This window comes from Salmo salar, chromosome 17 (assembly GCF_965601325.2).
Source record: "Salmo salar chromosome 17, fSalSal1, whole genome shotgun sequence".
Lineage (NCBI taxonomy): Eukaryota > Metazoa > Chordata > Actinopteri > Salmoniformes > Salmonidae > Salmo > Salmo salar.
The window spans coordinates 17,380,863-17,404,323 of NC_138307.1; the positions used below are offsets into that span (position 1 = coordinate 17,380,863).

At 45.4% G+C, this 23,461-nt stretch overlaps 1 protein-coding gene across 5 annotated transcripts in view; it reads right to left on the reverse strand.

The window, feature by feature from the left end:
• Nucleotides 1-23,461, reverse strand: part of LOC106575518 (phospholipid-transporting ATPase IH) — a 72,998-nt gene that overhangs the window by 34,623 nt on the left and 14,914 nt on the right. The window lies entirely within an intron of this gene.

Sequence of the window (23,461 nt, forward strand, 5' to 3'; positions counted from 1 at the left end):
CTTTCCTTAGAATACCTCCTTTGTCTGAATATAGTGTATATCCTGACTTCCATAAATATTGGTCATGTCCTTTGTTTGGTTAACATGTTATACTTTGTATGTCTCCTTAGTTCTGACACTTTGTCTTGTATGTGAATGTGTTGTATCTACGTCCTCTTTGTATTCCCTCCAGACCAAAACCTTACCTACCAGCCTTTCAAGCCATTCCATATGGCCATCCTCCATATGGCCATCCTACCCCTCCATATGGCCATCCTCCATATGGCCATCCTACCCCTCCATATGGCCATCCTCCATATGGCCATCCTACCCCTCCATATGGCCATCCTCCATATGGCCATCCTACCCCTCCATATGGCCATCCCCCATATGGCCATCCTACCCCTCCATATGGCCATCCTACATATGGCCATCCTACCCCTCCATATGGCCATCCTCCATATGGCCATCCTACCCCTCCATATGGCCATCCTCCATATGGCCATCCTCCATATGGCCATCCTACCCCTCCATATGGCCATCCCCCATATGGCCATCCTACCCCTCCATATGGCCATCCTCCATATGGCCATCCTACCCCTCCATATGGCCATCCTCCATATGGCCATCCTACCCCTCCATATGGCCATCCTCCATATGGCCATCCTACCCCTCCATATGGCCATCCTACCCCTCCATATGGCCATCCTCCATATGGCCATCCTACCCCTCCATATGGCCATCCCCCATATGGCCATCCTACCCCTCCATATGGCCATCCTACATATGGCCATCCTACCCCTCCATATGGCCATCCTCCATATGGCCATCCTACCCCTCCATATGGCCATCCTCCATATGGCCATCCTCCATATGGCCATCCTACCCCTCCATATGGCCATCCTCCATATGGCCATCCTACCCCTCCATATGGCCATCCCCCATATGGCCATCCTACCCCTCCATATGGCCATCCTACATATGGCCATCCTACCCCTCCATATGGCCATCCTACATATGGCCATCCTACCCCTCCATATGGCCATCCTACATATGGCCATCCTACCCCCATGTGCTCCTGTGTCCGTTTGTGGTGCCTTTTTTAATTAGTTTAATACCCTGAACTGGAAACCTTGTCTTCAACCATCATTCCTGGATTCTTACAAATGCACCATAGTGGCAATATCACTCCTCAACCTAGCCTATGATACAGTTCAACCTAGCCTAAGATACAGTTCAACCTAGCCTAAGATACAGTTCGACCTAGCCTAAGATACAGTTCAACCTAGCCTAAGATACAGTTCAACCTAGCCTAAGATACAGTTCAACCTAGCCTAAGATACAGTTCAACCTAGCCTAAGATACAGTTCAACCTAGCCTAAGATACAGTTCGACCTAGCCTAAGATACAGTCAACCTAGCCTAAGATACAGTTCCACCTAGCCTAAGATACAGTCCGACCTAGCCTAAGATACAGTCCGACCTAGCCTAAGATACAGTTCGACCTAGCCTAAGATACAGTTCGACCTAGCCTAAGATACAGTTCGACCTAGCCTAAGATACAGTTCGACCTAGCCTAAGATACAGTCCGACCTAGCCTAAGATACAGTTCCACCTAGTCTAAGATACAGTCCGACCTAGCCTAAGATACAGTCCGACCTAGCCTAAGATATAGTTCAACCTAGCCTAAGATACAGTTCGACCTAGCCTAAGATACAGTTCGACCTAGCCTAAGATACAGTTCGACCTAGCCTAAGATACAGTTCGACCTAGCCTAAGATACAGTTCGACCTAGCCTAAGATACAGTTCGACCTAGCCTAAGATACAGTTCGACCTAGCCTAAGATACAGTTCGACCTAGCCTAAGATACAGTCCGACCTAGCCTAAGATACAGTCCGACCTAGCCTAAGATACAGTCCGACCTAGCCTAAGATACAGTCCGACCTAGCCTAAGATACAGTCCGACCTAGCCTAAGATACAGTTCGACCTAGCCTAAGATACAGTTCGACCTAGCCTAAGATACAGTTCGACCTAGCCTAAGATACAGTTCGACCTAGCCTAAGATACAGTCCCACCTAGCCTAAGATACAGTCCCACCTAGCCTAAGATACAGTTCCACCTAGCCTAAGATACAGTCCCACCTAGCCTAAGATACAGTTCCACCTAGCCTAAGATACAGTCCGACCTAGCCTAAGATACAGTCCGACCTGGCCTAAGATACAGTTCGACCTGGCCTAAGATACAGTTCCACCTAGCCTAAGATACAGTTCCACCTAGCCTAAGATACAGTTCCACCTAGCCTAAGATACAGTTCCACCTAGCCTAAGATACAGTTCGACCTAGCCTAAGATACAGTTCGACCTAGCCTAAGATACAGTTCGACCTAGACTAAGATACAGTCCGACCTAGCCTAAGATACAGTCCGACCTAGCCTAAGATACAGTCCCACCTAGCCTAAGATACAGTCCCACCTAGCCTAAGATACAGTCCCACCTAGCCTAAGATACAGTTCAACCTAGCCTAAGATACAGTTCAACCTAGCCTAAGATACAGTTCCACCTAGCCTAAGATACAGTTCAACCTAGCCTAAGATACAGTTCCACCTAGCCTAAGATACAGTTCCACCTAGCCTAAGATACAGTTCAACCTAGCCTAAGATACAGTTCAACCTAGCCTAAGATACAGTTCAACCTAGCCTAAGATACAGTTCAACCTAGACTAAGATACAGTTCGACCTAGCCTAAGATACAGTTCCACCTAGCCTAAGATACAGTTCCACCTAGCCTAAGATACAGTTCCACCTAGCCTAAGATACAGTTCAACCTAGCCTAAGATACAGTTCCACCTAGCCTAAGATACAGTTCCACCTAGCCTAAGATACAGTTCAACCTAGCCTAAGATACAGTTCAACCTAGCCTAAGATACAGTTCAACCTAGCCTAAGATACAGTTCCACCTGGTTCTTTCTATAGACACACTCACTGGAGCCAGACAGAGGCTGAACGGTTGCTGCTCTGCATACCTAATCAATCAAACCTCAGCTATTAAAAAGGTCAGAGTGGCCAGTGTGGTTTTTCAGTATGACCTGTAAGACAAGCAAATGTGTTCAGCCATCCAGGCTCTGGCAAGCTGTGGTTCATAAGAGGCCAGTGTGAGGTGATGAGTGTGGTTTCCTAGTACGGCCGGTGAAACTGCGCTCTGAATGCCCCTACCGCACCACGGGTCCACCCATCCATCCCATTAGACAGGGATTACAATGAGCCAGCATGTGTAGCATTAGCATCTTTAGCTAGCGGTTATGTAAGTGGGGCGAGTACAGGCTAACATCCCTTTAGATATTATTTTTACCCACAGAGGGCACTGTGGTATATCGGCCAAGCAGATTAAACATCCGTTAGCTCTTGTTAATTAATTAGTCCTTTGTAGTTCAGTTGGCAGAGCATCGCGTTTGTAACACCAGGATGGTGGGTTTGATTCCCGGGACCACCCATGCATAGAAATGTCTGCACGCATTACTGGAAGTCGCTTTGGATAAAAGTGTCTGCTAAATGGCACAGGGACAATCAGGCTCACAGTGTCATCATACTGTATCGTTGTTGCATCATAATGTACTGTAACAAAACGTTAACCTTTTTACTTATCTTGTCCTGGGTAGTGTAGCTCTCTTATAAAACGTTCAGTCCTAGTGCCCTACATGATTTCATTCATAGAACCAGATTTTAATTCAATAAAAGTTTCCTTTTTTGGAGAAAATAGGAATCAATCGGAAGTCAACACATTAGCTTGTATTTAGCTAGGGTCTAACGCGCTAGCAGCATACCAGAGATTCTGTATTAAAGTGAATGAATCACTTTTCTCGTCCCTGAATAAATTCTCCTGTTACCTTGGTTGGCACCTGAGCACAAGCCTGTGTCTCACAGAGGAATGGAGCCTAAAGACTGAACAAAGAACACACACACACACACACACACACACACACACACACACACACACACACACACACACACACACACACACACACACACACACACACACACACACACACACACACACACACCACACACACACACACACACACACACACACACACACACACCTGAGAGCCTACGAGTCATCAGATAAGATCCTTCTCTTTTTCATTCTCTCTCTACTCTTTCTCTCTCCCTTGCTCTCTCTCTCGCCTCTCCCCCTCTCTCTCTGTAATAAAGTGGCTAGTAGTCCCATGCTGTAGGCTCTATAACAGCTGGTGAGGGGCCATGTGTCCACTGAGCCTCTCTAAGCAGACCTCCCACTCTGCTCTACACCATAGTATTACTATACTACAGCTGTCTCCATACCATAGTATTAATATACTACAGCTGTCTCCATACCATAGTATTACTATACTACAGCTGTCAACAATGCTCTCTTTACTAGAGTGGCTTATTGCCTCTGCGTCAGTTTGTTGCTGTTGGCAACTCATTGTGATTGGTTTGTTGTTTGATATGAGTTAGTATCTTCTCCTGAGTAAAGATAGCATGGATGTTATAACAACATTCACAGGATGAATAGTGACCTCCCCTTGCCCAGACAAACAGACATTACACACACACACACACACACCACACACACACACACACACACACACACACACACACACACACACACACACACACACACACACACACACACACACACACACACACACACACCTCCTGTCCGGGGAATAGGATTGTTTTTCCCTATCAACGTGCCCTAGTTTCCAGCCATGTCTTGCGTGGTTAAGTCACTGAGCACTCCTAGTCGCTTAGGTTTCCAGCCGTGTCTCGCGGGGTTAAGTCACTGAGCACTCCTAGTTTCCAGCCGTGTGTCGCGGGGTTAAGTCACTGAGCACTCCTAGTCTCTTAGGTTTCCAGCCGTGTCTCGCGGGGTTAAGTCACTGAGCACTCCTAGTTTCCAGCCGTGTCTCGCGGGGTTTAGTCACTGAGCACTCCTAGTTTCCAGCCGTGTCTCGCGGGGTTAAGTCACTGAGCACTCCTAGTTTCCAGCCGTGTCTCGCGGGGTTAAGTCACTGAGCACTCCTAGTTTCCAGCCGTGTGTCGCGGGGTTAAGTCACTGAGCACTCCTAGTCTCTTAGGTTTCCAGCCGTGTCTCGCGGGGTTAAGTCACTGAGCACTCCTAGTTTCCAGCCGTGTCTCGCGGGGTTTAGTCACTGAGCACTCCTAGTTTCCAGCCGTGTCTCGCGGGGTTAAGTCACTGAGCACTCCTAGTTTCCAGCCGTGTCTCGCGGGGTTAAGTCACTGAGCACTCCTAGTTTCCAGCCTTGTCTCGCGGGTTTAAGTCACTGAGCACTCCTAGTTTCCAGCCGTGCCTCGCGGGTTTAAGTCACTGAGCACTCCTAGTTTCCAGCCGTGTGTCGCGGGGTTAAGTCACTGAGCACTCCTAGTCTCTTAGGTTTCCAGCCGTGTCTCGCGGGGTTAAGTCACTGAGCACTCCTAGTTTCCAGCCGTGTCTCGCGGGGTTAAGTCACTGAGCACTCCTAGTTTCCAGCCGTGTCTCGCGGGGTTAAGTCACTGAGCACTCCTAGTTTCCAGCCGTGTCTCGCGGGGTTAAGTCACTGAGCACTCCTAGTTTCCAGCCTTGTCTCGCGGGTTTAAGTCACTGAGCACTCCTAGTTTCCAGCCGTGCCTCGCGGGTTTAAGTCACTGAGCACTCCTAGTTTCCAGCCGTGTGTCGCGGGGTTAAGTCACTGAGCACTCCTAGTCTCTTAGGTTTCCAGCCGTGTCTCGCAGGGTTAAGTCACTGAGCACTCCTAGTTTCCAGCCGTGTCTCGCGGGGTTAAGTCACTGAGCACTCCTAGTTTCCAGCCGTGTCTCGCGGGGTTAAGTCACTGAGCACTCCTAGTTTCCAGCTGTGTCTCATGGGGTTAAGTCACTGAGCACTCCTAGTTTCCAGCTGTGTATCGCAGGATTAAGTCACTGAGCACTCCTAGTTTCCAGCCGTGCCTCATGGGGTTAAGTCACTGAGCACTCCTAGTCTCCAGCCGTGTCTCGCGGGGTTTAGTCACTGAGCACTCCTAGTTTCCAGCTGTGTATCGCAGGATTAAGTCACTGAGCACTCCTAGTTTCCAGCCGTGCCTCATGGGGTTAAGTCACGGTGCACTCCTAGTCTCTTAGGTTTCCAGCCGTGTCTCGTGGGGTTAAGTCACTGAGCACTCCTAGTCTCATAGACTGCTCTGGTCACCCCCACTAGTACTCAGATATTTTGAGCTCACCTGTCCTATACACACACACCTCAGACAGGACAGGAGGAGACTCCACCTCTGGATCATTGAGCCTAAGGGAGGTTTGAATTGGTCTTATCTGACCTGAAACAGCCCATCCAAGGGTGCATCTCAGTAGTCTATTGCGACACCCTCTTCTAGTCTCCTTACTCTTTGACTGGTGATTCTGGGGGTGCATCTCAATAGTCTATAGGGACACCCTCTTCTAGTCTCCTTACCCTTTGACTGGTGATTCTGGGGGTGCATCTCAATAGTCTATAGGGACACCCTCTTCTAGTCTCCTTACCCTTTGACTGGTGATTCTGGGGGTGCATCTCAATAGTCTATAGGGACACCCTCTTCTAGTCTCCTTACCCTTTGACTGGTGATTCTGGGGGTGCATCTCAATAGTCTATAGTGGCAAAGTCTTCTAGTATCCTCATTATGCTGGTTCACCAATCAAAGGGTTACGAGTGGAGAAGAGGATATCACTATAGACTATTGAGATGCAGCCGCAGCTGGCCTGCTTCAGTGATCTGAGCAGCAGAAGAGATGAGAGAAGACAGAGCATGAGGAAGAGAGAGGAGAGAGGAGCAGCCTTCTGTTCTGTGTGTATCAGCAGCAGACTGGGTACAGCTGGGACCTCCTCTCCCCAGATAAGAGCTGGTCCACTCTCTCTCATGGTCAGCCCACACTTGCTTTCTCTTTCCTTTTCACAATCCCTGCATTTATCTTGCTCACTCAGCTCACTCTCAGACATACACCACTCCCTCTCTCAGATGAGTCACGAGACAAAGAGCGGGTGTTAGAGGGAGAGAGAGAGTGTTTATTGTTCAGGAGCAGAGGAGGCAGCTTCTACCATGAACACTGCATTGTCCTCTGCCTGACAGAGTAAAGGGAGTCACCCTCAAGCAGAGAAACAACGGGTACAGACTGCAGCCATTGAGTCATCCACACAACTACAACCAAATTAACCTATTGACTTTATGGATGATAAAGATATATTCTATTCTAGAAAACAACCCTCTTCCAAAACAGATTTTATCCCGGGCTTTAAAATATATCCTCTAAGAAATAGCACATCAAAGACACAAACTCATGTTCCTGTTAGAACGTGAGGCGGGGCAACGTTAATGAGGGTACAAGCCCACGCATAAATACTGCACATCCTCCCTGCCTGACGAGAACCAGTAAACACCGACGTAACATGACAGGATAGGTGAAAATAAGAGTTCCTCTACATTGTTTTCACCCATCCAGTAAGGTGTGGGATCTGTGATTAGACTACTAAGTGGGGGAGAAGGGAAGAGTGCCTTAAGTATTGGTACAGGACCACTATCTCTTGTACATGGCGTATCATCATGGCATGTCTGCTGATAGTACACAGTCTGTTCTCACGGAGGAGAGGAGAGCACATATAGATAGACTGGTTAGCTTGACAACACTCTCGTCTCGCCCACTCCTCTCCTCTCTATCTACCTCCTGCACTCTTCTCCCACACATCTCTCTCCATCTACCTCCTGCCCTCTTCTCGCCCACTCCTCTCCTCTCTATCTACCTCCTGCCCTCTTCTCGCCCACTCCTCTCTATCTACCTCCTGCCCTCTTCTCGCCCACTCCTCTCTATCTACCTCCTGCCCTCTTCTCGCCCACTCCTCTCCATCTACCTCCTGACCTCTTCTCCCACACATCTCTCTCTCCATCTGCCTCCTGACCTCGTCTCCCACACATCTCTCTCTCACCCCATCTGCTTCCCCCCAGCTGGCACTTTTGGTTGCTTGGAAGTTGTGGGAACAAAGCCATAAGTTTCCTGACGGCTAAAACAGATTTTATTTTTTACCGTTCTGGGAACGGAAGTGAAAATTTTGCCTCTTCTGGGAACATACATTTTTAGGTTACAGGGAGGTTCTGAGAACGTTTATCTATGGTTCCCTGAAAGTTTTCCTGGGATGTTTTATTAACGATCTGAGAACGGAAATTCTAGGTTATTTTAAGGCAATTAAATACCGTTCTAAAAACATGTTTCAATAAGACTTTTAATAACACTGCTAGCTTAGTTTAATGGTTTTGAACTCCCAGCATAGACAGGACACATGGAAATTCATGTGCTTAGGCATTAATCATGCAAACACATGCATTTTTTATTGTGGCATGGCGTTAGTGAGATTCAAACCTATGATCTTTTGCTTTCTATCCATGGAATTAGTTCACTGCGCCACCAGGATGCAGCTAGCATGCCATGTGTTTTTTTACTCATATAAAGCTGTTCATTTTAGACTATTCAAACCTTATTTCAAAGGAAACACGCAATCATTAAAATCACTTAAGATAGAGGACAGATTCAAATAGTTTTGTTGACGCTGAGATCGGAATGTAAATGTTTTTAAATAACATTCCTACAACGTTCTTTGAACGTTACTAATGTTTTCTTTATTTTTATGGAATTGTTTCTTAATATTCTGAGAACATGACTTTTAATACAACCATGAGGAAACCTGGAGAAAACATTATGTTGAAGTACTGAAATTACTTCTTAATATTCTCTGAACATTACTTTTAATAGAATCACGAGGAAACATTATGGGAATGTTTAATGCAAAATAACCATAGGACAACCATGCTCTCACCAAGCTCTAAGAAATGTATGGTTCTCAGAATGTTATGTGCTAGCTGGGCTTCCTCTATTCTAAAGAAGACAACACTGTTGCTACAGTACAGAACCTCTCAGTCCAACTAAGGAGCATGGAATGAGGAACAAACTGGATTCATAAAACATATCTAGTAATGAGGGCAGTTGGGGGTCTACGACAGTTGGGGGTCTACGACGGATGGGGGTCTACGACAGATGGGGGTCTACGACAGATGGGGGTCTAGAATAGTTGGGGGTGTAGGATAGTTGGGGGTCTAAGACAGTTGGGGGTTTAAGAGAGTTGGGGGTCTTGCTTACTGAAACATCAAGTGGGAGAGGAATACAGATTCAGTAACCATTGATACTTGTAATTCCATACATGGTCATTCCCAACCAGAGGTCATTCTGGTTAGCAGAGTAATTCAAGCGGTATAATGCTATGCAAATAAAATGCTGAAAGAGGTCAGTCTGACTCCGCAGTCAGAGAGATCAAATCAATGACTGTTGAGGGCTTCCTCACCAACTATACTATAGTCCAATGTTTCCCATCTCCAGTACCCCCAACAGTACACATTTTTATTGGAGCCCCAGACATGCAGACCTTATTCAACTTATCAACTAATCATCAGGCCCTTAAAGAATTGAATCAGGTGTGCTTGTCTGGGGCTACAACAAAAATGTATGTTGTTGGGGGTAGAGGACTGGAGTTGGGAATCACTGGACTAGAGGATCTCTGGTGAGTAAGTCCACAACAAATCACTGATTAGATCTCTGACTGCAGGGTCAGCCTGACCTCTTTCAGCATTCCATTTGGAACTTAAGCACTGCATGCCATTATACCACTGGCCTAGTATAGTCTCTTCAGCGGGTTTTAATCAAGCCCTCTCCTCATGTTTACACACCCCTCTGTTCTCCACACTAGGCCCCGTGACCCGCTAGTGACCTCTTCTGATCCCTCCATTTGCCTGTTCATGGTCTGCTCAGTATACAGTATGTCCCTGTTCATCAGTGACCGATACTCTAAATCATGCTGCTAAATATTCAATACAATTTGGCACGGTCAAATTCATTTGTAATATCAAGATTTGAATGGAGTTAGATGGTGTCATTTGTCATTCGCCTGAGGCCTGAAACATTTAGGTATTTACTGTAGACTTGGATGAATGAAAAACATCTGAAAACCTTAATGCCTGGGTGAACTCTGACCCTGTAAGTGCCACTCATTGCTTTTGTATTTATTAAGGATCCCCGTTACTTCCTGCCAAGGCAGCAGCTACTTTTCCTGGGGACCAGTGAAATTCAGGCAGTTATATACAATTTTAAAAACATTACAATACATTTCACAAAACATTACATGTGCACCCTCAGGCCCCTACTCTACTACCACATCTACAACACAAAATCTGTGTGTATTGTGCGTATGTTATCGTGTGTGTGTGTATGCGAGTCTGTGCCTGTGTGTGTGTGTGTGTGTGTGTGTGTGTGTGTGTGTGTGTGTGTGTGTGTGTGTGTGTGTGTGTCTCTTCACAGTCCAGATGTTCTATAATGTGTACAGCGTGGAATAGAGTTCCATGTAGTCATAGTTCTATGTAGTACTGTGAGCCTCCCATAGTCTGTTCTGGACTAGGGGACTGTGAAGAGACCTCTGGTGGTATGTCTTGTGGGGTATGCATGGGTGTCTGAGCTGTGTGCCAGTAGTTTAAACAGACACCTCGGTGCATTCAACATGTCAATACTTCTCACTAATACAAGTAGTGATGAAGTCAATCTGTCATCTTCTTTGAGCCAGGAGAGATTGGCGTGCATATTATTAATGCTAGCTCTCTGTCTACATTTAAGGACCAGCTGCCCTGCCCTGTTCTGGGACAATTGCAATTTTCCTAAGTCCTTCGTGTCACCTAACCAAACAACTGGACAGTAGTCCAGGGATGACAAAACTAGGGCCTGTAGGACCTGCCTTGCTGATAGCGTTGTTAAGAAGGCAGAGTAATGCTTTATTATGCACTTTATCATACTGTAGATGACAGTTCAATCGTCCGCCCAGGAGCTCAGTGTTCTGTAATGTCCCCTCCCCAGGTAATGCATCTCTAACCTTATTTGAGTCTCTGTTCCAGCCCAGCCCCTCTCTCTCTCCCGCCACAGACAACCGTTTATATAGTGCTAAGCCGACAACATTCTTTTATTGATTACATTTAAGCTTTCAGAATTTTAAGACATTTGGCATTAAGACCTGTCTGCGTCTAATAAAATCAAAGTCCCACGATTAAGGCCGACTTCTGATCCAGTCGGATGTAATACTAGACTTCCTCTATTCTAGACATTTTAATAGTTAGTGCTGGGTCAGGTTTCAAGACGGGAGCGTATTTATAGTTAAAGGGAAAACATGGAAAGACAAAAATCAATGGAGAACCTTTTGCTATTAGACAAAGTGGCTGCCTCTTCTCTGTCGTCGTCACTTAGTGGACGCATTGACTTTCTCCCTGTTTCTCGCTGTCCACCCCTTCAAAAGATCAGTCACCGCTTCCTTTTGATAACCAAGGACTTCCTGTCACTGATCTGTAGCAGGAGGATACATTTAGCCCCATTCCCTAATGGTGAGTACGCTATTCCCAGAAGCCTTTTGTGAATTCATTGGCAGTGATTGTTTTGATATGGTTTATCTGATGTAGTTCCCTGTGACCTTCCAAGTCAACCAGAATCATATTTCTAACCAGTTTCCAGTCCACAATCTCATTGCAAAAGTAATCAGTCAAACTCAATTAAGGTTACCCCAACCGACCAATTTGTGAACCACTGTTCTATGGGATATACAGTACCAGTCAAAAGATTGGACACACATATTCATTCAAGGATTTTTCTTCATTTTTACAATTTTCTACATTATAGAATAATAGTGAAGACGTCAAAACACATGAAATAACACATACGAACTCATGTGTGTAAGCAAAAAAAGTGTTAAAAATATCCAAATATATTTTACATGTAGTAACCAAAAATCTGTCAAAAATAATAAATAAATAAAAATATATTTTATATTTGAGATTCTTCAAATAGCCACCCTTTGCCTTGATGACAGCTTTGCACACTCTTGGCATTATCTCAACCAGCTTCATGAGGTAGTCACCTGGAATGCATTTCAATTAACAGGTGTGCCTCGTTAAGTCAATTTGTGGAATTTCTTTCCTTCTTAATTGTTTGAGCCAATCAGTTGTGTTGTGACAAGGTAGGGGTGGTATACAGAAGATAGCCCTATTTGGTAAAAGACCAAGTCCACATTATGGCAAGAACAGCTCAAGTAAGCAAAGAGAAACGACAGTCCATCATTACTTTAAGACATGAAGGTCAGTCAGTACGGAAAATTTCAAGAACTTTGAAAGTTTCTTCAAGTGCAGTCGCACAAACCATCAAGCACTATGATGAAACTGGCTCTAATGAGGACCGCCACAGGAAAGGAAGATCCTGAGTTACCTCTGCTGCAGATGATAAGCTCATTAGAGTTATCAGCCTCAGAAATTGCAGCCCAAATATATGCTTCACAGAGTTCAAGTAACAGACACATCTCAACATCAACTGTTTAGAGGAGACTGTGTGAATAAGGCCTTCATGGTTGAATTGCTGCAAAGAAACCACTACTAAAAGGACACCAATAAGAAGAAGAGACTTGCTTTGGCCAAAAAACACGCGCAATGGACATTAGACCGGTGGAAATCTGTCCTTTGGTCTGATGAATCCAAATTTGAGGTTTTTGGTTCCAACCGCCGTGTCTTTGTGAGACGCAGAGTAGGTGAACGGATGATCTCCGCTTGTTTGGTTCCCACCATGAAGCAGGGAGAAGGAGGTGATGTAGTGCTGCATCAGATGACCTGGCTTCCACAATCACCTGACCTCAACCCAATTGAGATGGTTTGGGATGAGTTGGACCGTAGAGTGGAGGAAAAGCAGCCAACAAGTGCTCAGCATATGTGGGAACTCCTTCAAGACTGCTGGAAAAGCATTCCAGGTGAAGCTGGTTGAGAGAATGCCAAGTGTGTGCAAAGCTGTCATCAAGGCAAAGGGTGGCTACTTTGAAGAATCTAAAATATATTTTGATTTGTTTAACACTTTTTTGGTTACTACTTTCATAGTTTTTATGTCTTCACTATTATTCTACAATATAGAAAATAGTACAAATAAAGAAAAACCCTTGAATGAGTAGGTGTGTCCAACCTTTTGACTGGTACTGTAAGTGTAGGAATGTGTTTAGTGAATTACAGTTACTATACTAGACAGTGACAGTAACAGTTACACTGGTGGAAACAGTGCTGTAATTGTCATAAACAGGAAGTGCAGGACAAACTATGTCCCACTGCTGGGACAATTCCTGGATTCTAATACACAGGCACTTAGATGTTGTAATGCCTCCTCAGTAGAGAGCGAGAGAGAGAGCGATATAAAGAAGGAAGACGCCATGTTAATATTTGATGGGAAGCATCAATGAAGATACAGGCTGACTATCGACAGCAGCATTAAGGGGGAGAGGAGGGAGTGAGGGGGGAGTTGGGGTTGAACGGGGGAGATTACATTTCAGCCTCACTCACTCTTGGACATGACTGCCTGCTGGTCCATTTGCAGTCACACAGAGACCAGGGACCAGTCCAACAACACTCACTGGGCAAGGAGCAGCACAGCAACACTCTGTTGTGGTTAGACGGGTTTCAGATAAAAACAGGCTGTTAAAGTGTGTTACTGTCCCCCACTACACAAGGTTGTGTGAAAGCGTGTGAAAGATAACGGTGTGTTTGTACAATACACCCACACTTCCGCCCATATAGCCACAGCAGAAACACTAGCTCGAGAACTGATAGAAACAGATATAAGTGGTGATCTATTTATGTCACCATCACAGAGGGTGAAACACTAGGTAGCTAGGAACAATGGAACAGAGATTGTCATTTAATGTCAATTCTGAGGTAGAGCGATAAGGAGAATCTCTACTGTCCAGTCCGCAGCTCTTCAATAGCTGACCGTCTAAAAGCTTGAAATATCAGGGAGGAAGACAGGCAGAGACAAGAGCTGGGTAAATAGCATTGTCACACGGGCAACAAGTCAAACGATATGTCGACACACAACACACAGCGTGTGTGCGTGCGTGCGTGCACGTGACTGCATGAATGAGTGTGTGCATACGTATGCGTATGTGTGTGTGCCCGTGTGCATTTGTGTGTGCGATTCTGGTCTCCCTGTTGCTCCAGAGATTAGGAGAGGAATGTGTTGGCAGGCAAGGGAAGCCAAGGAGAAAAGGATTTTCACCACAGACTGCTTCCAAGGTACCTGTGTTCCTCTGTTGTCTCTGCTCTCTCTTTTCTCTCTGTCCGAGCCATTTAGAACTTCCTGTAAATCACCAGATCTCCAGGGAGTCCTGCTCAAGATGACTAGAATCTTGACAACTCCTGAGAAAACCCTAACCTTTCCGTTTTTCAGTCCAAGCTTTGGAAAAGTTCTGTGGTTCCAAAACAATGAAATTGTAGAGAGACCACTTAGAACGTTATTGTCATGGAACGTTCCGAGTCAAAATGGAGGATAGTTAGCTGAACTCTGTAGCTCTGCAGATGGGCCTTACTGTACTCTGTCTGTGGGTTGATTACACCCCACAGATTACAGCCCTGCTGTGCTCTCCATCTGTCAGTGTCTCGTACTGCCTGGAGATAAACAGCCCTACCAAACAAGCTCAGACTGATCCACAATACATCAACTGCCTTACTGCCACGGCCTCAGAGTGACTGTGTATAACAACATGATGCAAAACAACATGAAGGTAATATGCTGTCACTACTCTTTACCATGTGGCTCTTTCACATACTGTACCCATTGGAGTGATTTGCAAAGGGAAAAGGGAATGCAAAACAGGCCTGATCTACCATGGTGTTTCTGTCTACATCTTCCGCTCTCTGTGGGACCATAGGGGCCAGCCTCCTGGTCCTGGTAACACAGCTAATAGGCTTTACTGAGCCCAGGAGCATGGTAGGCCAGATGTGCAGGGTGTGTGTGTGTGTGTGTGTGTGTGTGTGAGAGAGAGAGAGAGAGGCCATGTAAAGTAGACGACATCAAACTATAATCACTTAAAACCCTGAGAGCAAAGCAGAGCAGAAGCAGGCAGGCAGCCAGGCAGGTCAGCCTATAAGACTCAATCTGGACGAGCGGCCAGGCTGACCGTGTGAGATGCCCCAGGGCTTTGTCGTCCCTCACTGACTGTTGCATTTTGAAAATGTGACCGTGCTAAGAGATCAGGCCTCCCCAGCCCCCCTGCACCTTCATATGGCTGTTCCTGCTATTATAGTCATCATCAGGCTCTGTCTGGAGGCCAGGCTGATTTTCAAAACTACCAACCAAGATGTTAGCGTGTCAGAATTGTGTTCCATGTACGGGGAGAACTGAGATGGTTGGTGTGACTCATTCTAGGCAACCGTGTGATAATCTGAAATCAACACCCTCTCCACCGCTTAGAACAACAGTGCCCGTGCCAGTGTGTTTGGTTTGGCTCCACCAGTTGAGAGATCTCAGGCTGATTATGTGTTCAGCTCGTCCTGCACCTGTGTTGTAACCTCACCTCACCTGACCTCACCTGACCTCTGTAGAAACATAACATCAACTGGCTAGAGAGAGAGAGCGAGAGAGCGAGAGAGCGAGAGAGAGCGAGAGAGAGAGCGCGAGAGAGAGAGAGAGCGAGAGAGAGCGCGAGAGAGCAAGAGAGAGGGGAAATGAATAACCACTCCCTTCTCCAGTGCCAGCCTGTACTGGAGAACTGTAGTAATTGATAAATGGAGAGGCAGGATGGTAATGATCAATGTGCAGAGGTAATAGAAGGTAATATAATTTACTGTCATCCCAAGTGCTCTCGAGCGGCTAGATGTTCTTTACCATTCGGCCATCAGATTTGCCACCAATGCTCCTTATAGGACACATCACTGCACTATATACTCCTCTATAAACTGGTCATCTCTGTATACCCGTCGCAAGACCCACTGGTTGATGCTTATTTATAAAACCCTCTTAGGCCTCACTCCCCCCTATCTGAGATATCTACTGCAGCCCTCATCCTCCACATACAACACCCGTTCTGCCAGTCACATTCTGTTAAAGGTCCCCAAAGCACACACATCCCTGGGTCGCTCCTCTTTTCAGTTCGCTGCAGCTAGCGACTGGAACGAGCTGCAACAAACACTCAAACTGGACAGTTTCATCTCAATCTCTTCATTCAAAGACTCAATCATGGACACTCTTACTGACAGTTGTGGCTGCTTTGTGTGATGTATCGTTGTCTCTACCTTCTTGCCCTTTGTGCTGTTGTCTGTGCCCAATAATGTTTGTACCATGTTTTGTGCTGCTACCATGTTGTGCTGCTGCCATGCTGTGTTGCTAACTTGCTATGTTGTCGTCTTAGGTCTCTCTTTATGTAGTGTTGTCTCTTGTCATGACGTGTGTTTTGTCCTTTTATATATATATATATATATATAATATATATATTATATATATATATATATATATAATATATATATATATATTATTTTTAATCGCAGCCCCCATCCTCGCAGGAGGCCTTTTGCCTCTTGGTAGGCCGCCATTGTAAATAAGAATTTGTTCTTAACTGACTTGCCTAGTTGAATAAAGGTTAAATAAAATGTCGACCTAGGAGCTACTACATGCAACAGCAGGTACACTCTCATCTCCTCTCCTCCTCTACTCTCGTCCTCTCCTCCCCTCCCCTCCCTTCATCCCCTCCCCACTGTTACTGTGGGAGACAGAGCGCTGAGCCCAGAGAACTATAGTACTACTAGCTGAGTCACTCATTACACACAGACAGACTTGAGTTTTCCAGTTGAATGGTAGTGCGTGACACTGCACTGTTTCCCAGCCATGAGCTAACAGTGAACTAAGGAGTTTAAACAGTCCATGAGAGATTGTCTTTGGAGAAAACATCTCGCTGTCCCAGTTGTTTCATATCACTGAAGAGGAAAGGAAAGGAGACAAGGAAAGGAAGCCAGGGTGTGGCAATTACGTGATACCTGCTCCAGGTTCCCATTAGCTTTTATGTCACACTGAACCAGCCCAACTCTGGAATGCCATAACTACACTGCTGACATATCATCAATATTCCTGCACACTGAAGGTGACTGTTGCATTAAAAAGCCAATAGAAAAGGCTTATGACTCCGCGTTGCTATACAAACCACATATGTTCCCTATTCGTTTTTGTGGTTTAATGCTACACCATAAACTCTACATCAGCACCGTATTATTAACATGCTGGTTATTCTCTGGGGACAGAGTTTCATAAAGAAAGATATTCACCTACTTCTGTGTCTATCGGGGTCACCAGGGCAGAAGACAGTAGCAGCTGCTCTTTATAAAAGCCCACCTGACAGAGGTAGAGGGCCCACCTGACAGAGGTGGGTTTCCTGTTTCCGGTCACAACTTGCAGACTTGTTTACGCTGCTGAGCGTTTTGTTGCCGATCTTACTTTGCTACCTGACGGTTTTTTACTTTTTCATTACCGTATATATTTACTTTTTCCCTCACTCAACTTTTTTCATTCATATTTTTACTTTTTCCCCTCACTCAACTTTTTTCATTCAACTTTTTCACCCCGGAGGTTTTATCTGGACATGGTTCGTCAGGACTTCAAACAGCCGAAGCTAAGTAACATTAACATGATGCCTTCTAATTGCAGTCGTTGTACTTATAATATACAGGAGAACGATCGCCTTACGGCAAGGATAGCTGTGCTGCAAGCCCAGCTTCAGACGCAATCGTTAGGCAAGGGTAATTTCAGTGTAGGAAAGGATGAAACAGCGTCTGTGCCACCAGTAAGTACAGATAGTAACGTTAGTATAAACCCCCTCGCACGGTCCCCGCAGCCGGACAACTTTCTCATGGCTTCTGGAGGGAAACGCTGTAGGAATGCTCAACCGGTGTCGCTTATTCAGCCGACAGAAACTTTCAACCGGTTCTCCCCATTAAGCGAGTCGGAGTCGGAGGCCGAGACTTCTCTGGTCTCTACTCCTCCCGTTGTGGGGTCTGAGACGCCGACGGCTCCCACCATTAGCTCTGACAAATTGAAAACCCTAGTCATTGGCGACTCCATTACCCGCAGTATTAGACTTAAAACTAATCATCCAGCGATCATACACTGTTTACCAGGGGGCAGGGCTACCGACGTTAAGGCTAATCTAAAGACGGTGCTGGCTAAAGCTAAAACTGGCGAGTGTAGAGAGTATAGAGATATTGTTATCCACGTCGGCACGAACGATGTTAGGATGAAACAGTCAGAGGTCACCAAGCGCAACATAGCTTCAGCGTGTAAATCAGCTAGAAAGATGTGTCGGCATCGATTAATTGTCTCTGGCCCCCTCCCAGTTAGGGGGAGTGATGAGCTCTACAGCAGAGTCTCACAACTCAATCGCTGGTTGAAAACTGTTTTCTGCCCCTCCCAAAAGATAGAATTTGTAGATAATTGGCCCTCTTTCTGGGACTCACCCACAAACAGGACCAAGCCTGGCCTGTTGAGGAGTGACGGACTCCATCCTAGCTGGAGGGGTGCTCTCATCTTATCTACAAACATAGACAGGGCTCTAACTCCTCTAGCTCCACAATGAAACAGGGTGCAGGCCAGGCAGCAGGCTGTTAGCCAGCCTGCCAGCTTAGTGGAGTCTGCCACTAGCACAGTCAGCGTAGTCAGCTCAGCTTTCCCCATTGAGACCGTGTCTGTGCCTCGATCTAGGTTGGGCAAAATTAAAAATGGCGGTGTTAGCTTTAGCAATCTCACTAGTATAAAGACCTCCTCCATTCCTGTCATTATTGAAAGAGATTGTGATACCTCACATCTCAAAATTGGGTTACTTAATGTTAGATCCCTCACTTCCAAGGCAGTTATAGTCAATGAACTAATCACTGATAATAATCTTGATGTGATTGGCCTGACTGAAACATGGCTTAAGCCTGATGAATTTACTGTGTTAAATGAGGCCTCACCCCCTGGTTACACTAGTGACCATACCCCCCGTGCATCCGGCAAAGGCGGAGGTGTTGCTAACATTTACGATAGCAAATTTCAATTTACAAAAAAAAAAAAACAATGACGTTTTCGTCTTTTGAGCTTCTAGTCATGAAATCTATGCAGCCTACTCACTCACTTTTTATAGCTACTGTTTACAGGCCTCCTGGGCCATATGCAGTGTTCCTCACTGAGTTCCCTGAATTCCTATCGGATCTTGTAGTCATAGCAGATAATATTCAAATTTTTGGTGACTTTAACATTCACATGGAAAAGTCCACAGACCCACTCCAAAAGGCTTTCGGAGCCATCATCGACTCAGTGGGTTTTGTCCAACATGTCTCTGGACCTACTCACTGCCACAGTCATACTCTGGACCTAGTTTTGTCCCATGGAATAAATGTTGTGTATCTTAATGTTTTTCCTCATAATCCTGGACTATCGGACCACCATTTTATTACGTTTGCAATTGCAACAAATAATCTGCTCAGACCCCAACCAAAAAAAAAGTTGTGCTATAAATTCTCAGACAACCCAAAGATTCCTTGATGCCCTTCCAGACTGCCTCTGCCTACCCAAGGACGTCAGAGGACAAAAATCAGTTAACCACCTAACCGAGGAACTCAATTTAACCTTGCGCAATACCCTAGATGCAGTTGCACCCCTAAAAACTAAAAACATCTGTCATAAGAAACTAGCTCCCTGGTATACAGAAAATACACGAGCTCTGAAGCAAGCTTCCAGAAAATTGGAACGGAAATGGCGCCACACCAAACTGGAAGTCTTCCGACTAGCTTGGAAAGACAGTACCGTGCAGTATCGAAGAGCCCTCACTGCTGCTCGATCATCCTATTTTTCCAACTTAATTGAGGAAAATAAGAACAATCCGAAATTTCTTTTTGATACTGTCGCAAAGCTAACTAAAAAGCAGCCTTCGCAAATGGAGGATGGCTTTCACTTCAGCAGTAATAAATTTATGAACTTCTTTGAGGAAAAGATCATGATCATTAGAAAGCAAATTACAGACTCCTCTTTAAATCTGGGTATTCCTCCAAAGCTCCATTGTCCTGAGTCTACACAACTCTGCCAGGACCTAGGATCAAGGGAGATACTAAAGTGTTTTAGTACTATATCTCTTGACACAATGATGAAAATAATCATGGCCTCCAAACCCTCAAGCTGCATACTGGACCCTATTCCAACTAAACTACTGAAAGAGCTGCTTCCTGTGCTTGGCCCTCCTATGTTGAACATAATAAACGGCTCTCTATCCACCGGATGTGTACCAAGCTCACTAAAAGTGGCAGTAATAAAGCCTCTCTTGAAAAAGCCGAATCTTGATCCAGAAATTATAAAAAACTATCGGCCTATATCGAATCTTCCATTCCTCTCAAAAATTTGAGAAAAAGCTGTTGCACAGCAACTCACTGCCTTCCTGAAGAGAAACAATGTATACGAAACGCTTCAGTCTGGTTTTAGACCTCATCATAGCACTGAGACTGCACTTGTGAAGGTGGTAAATGACCTTTTAATGACGTCAGACCGAGGCTCTGCATCTGTCCTCGTGCTCCTAGATCTTAGTGCCGCTTTTGATACCATCGATCACCACATTCTTTTGGAGAGATTGGAAACCCAAATTGGTCTACATGGACAAGTTCTGGCCTGGTTTAGATCTTATCTGTCGGAAAGATATCAGTTTGTCTCTGTGAATGGTTTGTCCTCTGACAAATCAATTGTACATTTCGGTGTTCCTCAAGGTTCCGTTTTAGGACCACTATTGTTTTCACTATATATTTTACCTCTTGGGGATGTCATTCGAAAACATAATGTTAAATTTCACTGCTATGCGGACGACACACAGCTGTACATTTCAATGAAACATGGTGAAGCCCCAAAATTGCCCTCGCTAGAAGCCTGTGTTTCAGACATAAAGAAGTGGATGGCTGCAAACTTTCTACTTTTAAACTCGGACAAAACAGAGATGCTTGTTCTAGGTCCCAAGAAACAAAGAGATCTTCTGTTGAATCTGACAATTAATCTGGATGGTTGTACAGTCGTCTCAAATAAAACTGTGAAGGACCTCAGCGTTACTCTGGACCCTGATCTCTCTTTTGAAGAACATATCAAGACTGTTATATCATATCATATCATATCATATCAAGGACAGCTTTTTTCCATCTATGTAACATTGCAAAAATCAGAAACTTTCTGTCCAAAAATGACACAGAAAAATTAATCCATGCTTTTGTTACTTCTAGGCTGGACTACTGCAATGCTCTACTTTCCGGCTACCCGGATAAAGCACTAAATAAACTTCAGTTAGTGCTAAATACGGCTGCTAGAATCCTGACTAGAACCAAAACATTTGATCATATTACTCCAGTGCTAGCCTCCCTACACTGGCTTCCTGTTAAGGCAAGGGCTGATTTCAAGGTTTTACTGCTAACCTACAAAGCATTACATGGGCTTGCTCATACCTATCTTTCCGATTTGGTCCTGCCGTACATACCTACACGTACGCTACGGTCACAAGACGCAGGCCTCCTAATTGTCCCTAGAATTTCTAAGCAAACGGCTGGAGGTAGGGCTTTCTCCTATAGAGCTCCATTTTTATGGAATGGTCTGCCTACCAATGTGAGAGACGCAGACTCAGTCTCAACCTTTAAGTCTTTACTGAAGACTTATCTCTTCAGTAGGTCCTATGATTAAGTATAGTCTGGCCCAGGAGTGTGAAGGTGAACGGAAAGGCTGGAGCAACGAACCGCCCTTGCTGTCTCTGCCTTGCCGGTTCCCCTCTTTCCACTGGGATTCTCTGCCTCTAACCCTTTTACAGGGGCTGAGTCACTGGCTTACTGGTGTTCTTCCATGCCGTCCATGGGAGGGGTGCGTCACTTGAGTGGGTTGAGTCACTGACGTGGTCTTCCTGTCTGGGTTGGCGCCCCCCCCCCTTGGGTTGTGCCATGGCGGAGATCGTTATGGGCTATACTCGGCCTTGTCTTAGGACGGTAAGTTGGTGGTTGGAGACATCCCTCTAGTGGTGTGGGGGCTGTGCTTTGGCAAAGTGGGTGGGGTTATATCCTGCCTGTTTGGCCCTGTCCAGGGGTATCATCGGATGGGGACACAGTGTCTTCTGATCCCTCCTGTCTCAGCCTCCAGTATTTATGCTGCAGTAGTTTATGTGTCGGGGGGCTAGGGTCAGTCTGTTACATCTGGAGTATTTCTCTTGTCTTATCCGGTGTCCTGTGTGAATTTAAATATGCTCTCTCTAATTCTCTCTTTCTCTCTTTCTGTCTTTCTCTCGGAGGACCTGAGCCCTAGGACCATGCCTCAGGACTACCTGGTATGATGACTCCTTGCTGTCCCCAGTCCACCTGGCCGTGCTGCTGCTCCAGTTTCAACTGTTCTGCCTGCGGCTATGGAACCCTGACCTGTTCACCGGACGTGCTTGTTGCACCCTCGACAACTACTATGATTATTATTATTTGACCATGCTGGTCATTTATGAACATTTTAACATCTTGACCATGTTCTGTTATAATATCCACCCTGCACAGCCAGAAGAGGACTGACCACCCCTCATAGCCTGGTTCCTCTCTAGGTTTCTTCCTAGGTTTTTGGCCTTTCTAGGGAGTTTTTCCTAGGGAGTTTTTCCTAGCCACCGTGCTTCTTTCACATGCTTTGCTTGCTGTTTGGGGTTTTAGGCTGGGTTTCTGTACAGCACTTTGAGATATCAGCTGATGTACGAAGGGCTATATAAAAATAAATTTGATTTGATCTGTCTATAGAGCCTTATGCTGAGGGAGGCTACAGTAACTCAGCCTACGTATCCACTCCTGTCCTATTCAATCAAAAGCAATGGTCACACTACATTTTTACATGATCATAGTTGCACATACAATAAGTATTTTAGTCAGCTACATATATGGAATTGTAATGTTGCAGTGAAATGACATTTGGGACATGAGGAAACATAGGCCTGGGAACTACCTGCATTCCACACATGTGGTTCATAGAATGTGTAGCCTAGTGTTAATTAAATAATACATCACCCATGCATGGAGTCATACAGTAGTCTGCTGTAAGGCTCAGTACAGGACAGCACCATGCATTGAGTCATACAGTAGTCTGCTGTAAGGCTCAGTACAGGACAGCACCATGCATGGAGTCATACAGTAGTCTGCTGTAAGGCTCAGTACAGGACAGCTGCTGAATCACTCTGTTAATAAACTCCTCCCTCCATGCTTCAGAGGGTAGGACAGAGAAAGAGGCTATGCTAAGCACTCTGTTAATAAACTCCCTCCTCCATGCTTCAGAGGGTAGGACAGAGAAAGAGGCTATGCTAAGCACTCTGTTAATAAACTCCCTCCTCCATGCTTCAGAGGGTAGAACAGAGGAAGAGGCTATGCTAAGCACTCTGTTAATAAACTCCCTCCTCCATGCTTACATTTACATTTAAGTCATTTAGCAGACGTTCTTATCCAGAGCGACTTACAAATTGGTGCATTCACCTTATAATATCCAGTGGAACAACCACTTTACAATAGTGCATCTAAATCTTTTAAGGGGGGGTTAGAAGGATTACTT